Below are 8348 nucleotides of genomic sequence, written 5' to 3'. Positions count from 1 at the left end.
CTGGGAATTTCTCTGGAGCTATTGCAGGCAGTGTGGGGTCAGTTTAATTTCAGATAGTTCCTTGTTCCAGCTTATGCTTCTCAAGGTCTATAGGCCCCTTCCAGTGTAACTATAGGGTTTTAATCTGTTGCACCTGTCACTTCCAAAGCGGTCCCCCCTGCTTATTTTGGCTTCTTCTATTTGCAAGTCTCTTCAGTGTCTGAGGAGCCAAAATAGCTCAGATGGGAGAATGTTAGACTGAAGATCTAAAGGTCCCTGGTTCGATCCCGGGTTTTGGCAGGCAAACGACTCATTTGGGCTTCCCTCATGGCTCAGATGGTAAAGCGTCTGCCTACAATGTGGAAGACCAGGGTTCGATCCCTGGGTTGGGAGGATCCCCTGGAGAAGGAAATGGCAACCCACTCCAGTATTCTTGCCTGGAAAATTCCATGGACTGAGGAGCCTGGTAGGCTACAGTTCATGGGGTTGCAAAGAGTCAGACATGACTGAGCAACTTCACTTCACTTCAGTGTCTAATTTCCACCCTGACACCTGACCTGCCTCTTGAGAAATCTGTATGCAGGTCAGGAAGCAACAGTTAGAGCTGGACATGGAACAGCAGACTGGTTCCAAATAGGAAAAGGAGTACGTTAAGGCTGTATATTGTCACCCTGCTTATTTAACTTATATGCAGAGTACATCATGAGAAACTCTGACTGGAAGAAACACAAGCTGGAATCAAGATTGCCGGGAGAAATATCAATAACCTCAGATATGCAGATGACACCACCCTTACGGCAGAAAGTGAAGAGGAGCTAAAAAGCCTCTTGATAAGAGTGAAAGAAAACAGTGAAAAAGTTGGCTTAAAGCTCAACATTCAGAAAACGAAGATCATGGCATCCGGTCCCATCACTTCATGGGAAATAGATGGGGAAACAGTGGAAACTGTGTCAGACTTTATTTTGGGGGGCTCCAAAATCATTGCAGATGGTGATTGCAGCTGTGAAATTAAAAGACACTTACTCCTTGGAAGAAAAGTTATGAGCAACCTAGATAGTATATTCAAAAGCAGAGACATTACTTTGCTGACTAAGGTCCGTCTAGTCAAGGCTATGGTTTTTCCAGTAGTCATGTATGGATGTGAAAGTTGGACTGTGAAGAAGGCTGAGCACTGAAGAATTGATGCTTTTGAACTGTGGTGTTGGAGAAGACTCTTGAGAGTCCCTTGGCCTGCAAGGAGATCCAACCAGTCCATTCTGAAGGAGATCAGCCCTGGGATTTCTTTGGAAGGAATGATGCTAAAGCTGAAACTCCAGTACTTTGGGCAGCTCATGCGAAGAGTTGACACATTGGAAAAGACTCTGATGCTGGGAGGGATTGGGGTCAGGAGGAGAAGGGGACGACCGAGGATGAGATGGCTGGATGGCATCACGGACTCGATGGACGTGAGTCTGCGTGAACTCCAGGAGTTGGTGATGGACAGGGAGGCCTGGCATGCTGCGATTCATGGGGTCACAAAGAATCGGACACGACTGAGTGACTGAACTGAACTGAACTGAACTGACACAAGGGGGCGAAGGTGGTCACTTATTTAGGCTCACTTGTACAGTAGAGCTCTGGGGAGAGAGGAACACTGCAAATAAATATCACTGGCATGTGTGGGGAGTGCTCGCAGTGTCTCGGCCACACTGGGTTTGCCCTCGCTCATGGCGTGTGTGCTTTCCCAGTCTACACTGCTCAGGCTCCAGGTTGCTCTGCAGGGGAACTGTCTAAAGTGGGCCTGGGTTGCGTGCACTTTCCAGGTCTAAGCCGCTCAGGTTCAGATTCTCAGGTACTCCGCAAAGGAGCAGACTCGGTTGGGCCTATGTTTTGTGCCCTTCCCAGGTCAGAGGAGCTCAGGTGACCAAGTACCTGGCAAACGCACACTCCCCAGGCGGGGCGGGGCGTCTTACCTCCCCGTCCCAGCCGCTGTCCCAGGTGCGCAGTGTGTCTCCTCTGGGGAGCTGATCTCTGGTTGCGACCCTCCCTCCCGGTGAATGTCAACCATCCAGGATCCCAGGAAGACTTGGTTAGCCACTGGGAGCCTGCTCACAGTTTGGTAGAGGATGCCGTCTCTGGGGCCGAGGTTGCCCCTTTCTGGCTCTGGCTGTCGCCCGGCTGCCTCCCTGCCTCCAGCGGGGGATGGGCCAGTCCGCAGCTGGCTAGCTCTCCTCTGGAATTCACTCAGTCCTTTGTTCTGTGAGCCGGCGGCAGCGCCTTAGGTTAGAGCTTTTCGTGAGAAAGTTCTCTCTCTCTCTTGTCTCTCTCTCTCTGGCTATCCCGCAGTTTGAGTTGCTATCTCACATTAGCTCGCTCACATTGTCCTCAAGGCATTCATAATACGTAATCTGTGGGTTTTATTTATTTATTTATTTATTTATTTATTTATCCTCCCAGTTATGTTGCCCTCTGAGATTCCAAAACTCCCCACAGACCCACCAGTGAGAGGGTTTCCTGGTGTTTGGAAACTTCTCCTCTTTTAGACTCCCTCCACAGGACGGATCTCTGTCCCTCACTCTTTTGTCTCTCTTTTTATCTTTTATATTTTGTCCTACCACCTTTCGAAGACAATGGGCTGCCTTTCTGGGTGCCTGGTGTCCTCTGCCAGCGTTCAGAAGTTGTTTTGTGGAATTTGCTCAGCGTTCAAATGATCTTTCGATGAATTTGTGGGGGAGAAATGGGTCCCCCTGTCCTATTCCTCCGCCATCTTAGGACTGCCTAGGAGATATTTTTAATTGTCACAATTATTTTAATGTTGGATATAGTATAGTAAGAATTTAAGAATTTTTATGTAATACTACATTTACCATTTAAGACTGTGACATTACAGCCATGACAAACTGCTTATTGACATTTCAAAGGGAAAATATTAGTCAGTGAACTAAATATTTCAGAAAAACTCTTCCAATGAGCATAACTAGAAAAAGATGGATGAAACATAAGAAATTATCTTCCAAAAGTTATCAAACAGTTGGGTGGCAAGGAATTAAAATGCCAAGACCCTGGAAAAGACGTGCATCCAGAGATTTTTAAGAGAACATTGGGAGCATTTTTCCCTGGGGCATTATCCAATTATAAATTGATCACTACCAAAAGCCATAGTAGTGTTAGTTGCTCAGGCATGTCTGACTCTTTGCAGACCCATGGACTGTAGCTCAGCAGGCTTCTCTGTCTATGGGATTCTCCAGGCAAGAATACTGGAGTGCATTGCCATTCCCTTCTACAGAGGCTCTTCCAGGGATCAAACTTCAGTCTCCTTCATTGTAGGCAGATTCTTTACCATCTGAGCTACCAAAACCAAACTACTTCTTATTGTATACATTTTAACATCATCACAAGTATTGAGTGATGAAAATCAGCCTTTAAGACCCATGATATGTATAATCCTACTAAACTTCACTGTCTGATTTGGGTTGCATTTAAAGAGCCACTTTAAGAGAAAAGAGGTAACCACCCTTACACAGATAGTAGCCAGGTCATCTGGGTAAACCAGAAAACTTCAAATTGAAATCTCAGTGTCAAGTTATACAGGTTGATTGTGACTCCAGAAATGAGGCTAGCAAAAAAAATCTTTAAATAAAGATAAATCATCCCAAGTTGTCAATTATTACCATCAATAATATTCCTTATATAATACCTATTGCTTAAAAATAGACAAGTGAGAAGACCAGTCATAGAGGATAATCAAGCAATACCACTTCTGAAAAGTCAACAGAAAGAGATATAAAAGACCTCTGAGTTGAGGACAAAGAGAGACAGAGTTGGTACCCTGGAGAGACAAGGACAGACATATATGCAGGGCATATATGTAAAAAACAGGAAAGAGTCAGAGAGAGACAGAGACAGAGAGACAGAGATCGATAGAAGCAGAGAGATCCGAAGATCTGCAGAGGGCTCCTCTAAGTATTAAGCTGAGTGCTGACCAATATATGTGTGTGAGGAAATTACCTGAGACAAGAGGAAAAACAACCTGAAAGAATCAGAGGGAACAATGCTTGGAAATACTGTAAGGCTGAGATTTGTTTATGTTCCCATCAAAGAGAAGAGAAAAACTTTCAGGTTCACAGGATTTTGGTTAAAGGGCTCAGAATGTAGTGCCCCAGACAAGAAAAAAAATTAGTCCTCAACTAAAGGCTGCTCTGATTCTACCTAACAAAGTTTCAAAGTAAGCCTCCACAGGATCAAACTATTCCCAAGTTACTGTGTCCGAAACAAAACTCAAGAATATCTGTAAGAATAAAAAATGCCAATGATCCACAGTAAGATAAAATTACAATTTATTTGTATTAAACCAAAAGTTAAATCCAAGTTAAGAAAAGAAAGTAATAATAAGCATAGAAATCAAAGAAATAGAAAAAGGAAAATTAATGGGGAAAAAAAATCAATTAAACCACAAACTGGTTCTGGAGATGATGAATAAAACTGAAAAATCTCTGACTTGAGTGATCATGGAGAAACGAAGACAACAATAAGCCTGAAAGGAGTAACATAACTACAGATTTTAAAGACACTGAAAGCTTAATAAGGAATACAATGAGAAATCCTCTGCCAATAAATTGCAAAACGTATATAAAATGTACACATCTTTTAAAAGCACAAACTACCGGAGTTCATTTAAATAAAAAAGAAATAATCTGAAAAAACTCATATCTGTTTTCAAAAATTGTGTTTGTAGTTAAAAACGTTTCCACAAAGAACTTTCCAGAGAAGCATGGCTTATTGGCAAATTCTACCAAACATTAAAGAAATTTAGTTTACTTCAATCGCTCAGTCGTGTCCAACTCTTTGCAACCCCTTGGACTGCAGCATACCAGGCTTCCCTGTCTGTCACCGCTCCCGGAGCTTGTTCAGACTCATGTCCTTTGAGTCAGTAATGCCATCCAACCATCTCATCCTCTGTCGTCCCCTTCTTCTTCTCCCTTCAATCTTTCAGCATCAGGGTCTTTTCCAGTGAGTCAGTTTTTTGCATGAGGTGGCCAAACTTTGGAGTTATATGAGTATTCAGGACTGATTTCCTTTAGGATTGACTGGTTTGATCTCCTCAAAGTCCAAGGGATTCTCAAGAGTCTTCTCCAACTCCACAGTTCAAAAGCATCAATTCTTCGGTACTCAGATTTCTTTATACTCCAACACACACATCCTTACATGACTACTGGAAAAACCATAGCTTTGACTAGATAAACCTTTGTTGGCAAAGTAATGCCTCTGCTTTTTAATATGCTGTCTAGGTTGGTCATAGCTTTTCTTCCAAGTAGCAAGCGTCTTTTAATTTTATGGCTGCAGTCACCAACTGCAGTGATTTTGGAGCCCCCCAAAATAAAGTCTGTCACTGTTTCCATTGGTTCCCCATCTATTTGTCATGAAGTGATGGGACCAGATGTCATGATCTTACTTTTCTGAATGTTGAGTTTTAAGTCAACTTTTTCACTCTCCTCTTTCACTTTCATCAAGAGGCTCTTTAATTCTTCTTCACTTTCTGCCATAAGTGTGGTGTCATCTGTGTATCTGAGTTATTGATATTTCCAATGGCAATCTTGACTCCAGCTTGTGTTTCATTCATTCCAGCGTTTCAAATGGTGTATTATGCATATAAGTTATAAAGCAGGGTGACAGTATACAACCTTGATGTACTCCTTTCCCGATTTGGAACCATCTGTTGTTCCATGTTCGGTTCCAAGTGTTGATTCTTGACCTGCATACAGGTTTCTCAGAGGCATGTTAGGTGGTCTGGTATTCCCATCTCTTTCAGAATTTTCCACAGTTTGTTGTGATCCACACAGTCAAAGGCTTTTGCATAGTCAGTAAAGCTAAAATAAATGATTTACTGGAACTTTCTAGCTTTTTCCATGATCCAAAGGATCTTGGCAATTTGATCCCTGGTTCCTCTGTCTTTTTTAAATCCAGTTTGAACATCTAGTAGTTCATGGTTCATGTACTGTTGAACCCTGGCTTGGAGAATTTTGTGCATTACTTTGCTAGCATGTGAGATGACTGCAATCATGCAGAAGTTTGAACATCCCTTTCTTAGGGATTGGAATGAAAACTGACCTTTTCCAGTCCTGTGGCCACTGCTGAGTTTTCCAAATTTGCTGGCATATTGGGTGCAGCACTTTCACAGCATCATTTTTTAGGATTTGAAACAGCTCAGTGGAATCCCATTACTTACACTGGCTCTGTTAGTAGTGACGCTCCCTAAAGCCCACTTTACTTTGCATTCCAGGATGTCTGGCTCCAGGTGAGTGAGCACACCATCGAGGTTATCTGGGTCATGAAGATCTTTTTTGTATAGTTCTGTGTATTCCTGCTGCCACCTCTTCTTACTATCTTCTGCTTCTGTTAGGTCCATGCTATTTCTGTCCTTTATTGTGCTCGTTTTGCATGAAATTTTCCTTTGGTATCTCTAATTTTCTTGAAGAGATCTTTAGTCTTTCCCATTCTATTGTTTTCCTCTATTTCTTTCCATTGATCACCTAGGAAGGTTTCCTTATCTCACCTTGCTATTCTTTGGAACTCTGCATTCAAATGGGTATGTCTTTCCTTTTCTCCTTTGCTTTTAGCTTCTCTTCTTTCTTGGCTACTTATAAGGACTCCTCAGACAACCATTTTGCCTTTCTGCATTCTTTTTTCCTAGAGATTATCTTGATCACTCCTACACAATGTCATGAACTTCTGTCCATAGTTCTTCAGGCACTCTGTCTATCAGATCTAATCCCTTGTATCTATTTGTCACTTCCACTATATAATCATAAGGGATTTGATTTAGATCATACCTGAATGATCTAGTGGTTTTCCCTACTTTTTTCAGTTAAGTATGAATTTTGCAATAACGAGTTCATGATCTGAGCCACAGTGAGTGCCCAGTCTTGTTTTTGCTGACAGTATAGAGCTTCTCCATCTTCAGCTGCAAAGAATATAATCAGTCTGATTTTGGTGTTGACCATCTGGTGATGTCCATGTGTAGAGTCTTCTCTTATGTTGTTGGAAGAGGGTGTTTGCTGTGACCAGTTTGTTCTCTTGGCAAAACTCTGTTAGCTTTTGCCCTGCTTCATTTTGTACTCCAAGGCCAAATTTGCCTGTTACTCCAGATATCTCTTGACTTCCTACTTTTGCGGTCCAGTCCCCTATTCTGCAAAGGACGTCTTTTTTTGGTGTTAGTTTTAGAAGGTCTTGTAGGTCTTCATAGAACTGTACCACTTCTGCTTCTTCAGCATTGCTGGTTGGGACATAGATTTGGATTACTGATATTGAATGGTTTGCCTTGGAAATGAACAGAGATCATTCTGTCGTTTTTGAGATTGCATCCAAGTACTGCATTTCGGACTCTTTTGTTGACTATGAGGGTGACTCCATTCTTTTAAGAGATTCTTGCCCACAGTAGTAGATATAATGGTCATCTGAGTTAAATTCGTCCATCCCAGTCCATTTTAGTTCACTGATTCCTAAAATGTCAATATTCTCTTTTGCCATCTCCTGTTTGACCACTTCCAATTTACCTTGTTTCCAATTTACCTTGATACATTTATTGTTCTTTACAGCATCAGACTTTACTTCTATCACCAATCACATCTGCAACTGTGTGTTGTTTTCATTTTGGCACCATCCCTTCATTCTTTCTGGTGTTATTTCTCCACTCTTTTCCAGTAGCAAATTGGACACCTACTGACCTGGGGAGTTCATCTTTCAGTGTCCTATCTTTTTGCCTTTTCATAATGTTCATGGGGTTCTCAAGGCAAGAATACTAAAGTGGTTTGCTGTTCCCTTCTCCAGCGGGCCGCATTTTGTCAGAACTCTCCACCATGACCCATCTCTCTTGGGTGGCCCAACACGGCATTGTTCATAGTTTCATTGAGTTAGACAAGGCTTTGGTCTATGTGATCAGTTTGATTAGTTTTCTGTGATTGTGGTTTTCAGACTGTCTGCCCTCTGATGGAGAAAGATAAGAGGCTTTTGGAAGCTTTCTGATGGGAGAGACTGACTGTTGGAGAAGCTGGTGGGAGCCAATATTCTGTCAACGGTTATTCAGCAGAAAGTTGTAATTTTGGAGTTCTCACAGGAGAAGAGGAGCACATGTCCTTCTACTCCACATTCTTGCCCACCCCTTGAAGGAAATAATAATGTCAATTATATATAAAATCTTCTAGATATTGAAGAGAATATGTTCTTGTTCTCGACTGCAGTGATGGAAGTGTATACATATTTCAAAACTTATAAAATTTTGTACCATAGATGCATGCAGTTTATTGTATGTCAGTTATATCTCAATAACTATTTTTAAGAGACTTAAAATTTTACATGACCAATAAATAGTAAATAGATAATTTTTATAGGAA

General features: G+C 41.8%; 1 non-coding gene across 1 annotated transcript; it reads left to right on the top strand.

Annotated features, from left to right (window-relative positions):
• The first annotated feature begins 206 nt into the window (after positions 1-206).
• Positions 207-279, top strand: TRNAF-GAA. Its single transcript has one exon. It is a non-coding gene; the product is annotated as a tRNA-Phe (tRNA).
• The last annotated feature ends 8069 nt before the right edge of the window (positions 280-8348 follow it).

The sequence above is a fragment of the Oryx dammah genome, unplaced genomic scaffold (assembly GCF_014754425.2).
Source record: "Oryx dammah isolate SB20612 unplaced genomic scaffold, SCBI_Odam_1.1 HiC_scaffold_4, whole genome shotgun sequence".
Taxonomy (NCBI): Eukaryota; Metazoa; Chordata; class Mammalia; order Artiodactyla; family Bovidae; genus Oryx; species Oryx dammah.
Note: the sequence above shows the minus strand (reverse complement) of the source record. Positions and strands in the feature narration are given on the sequence as shown.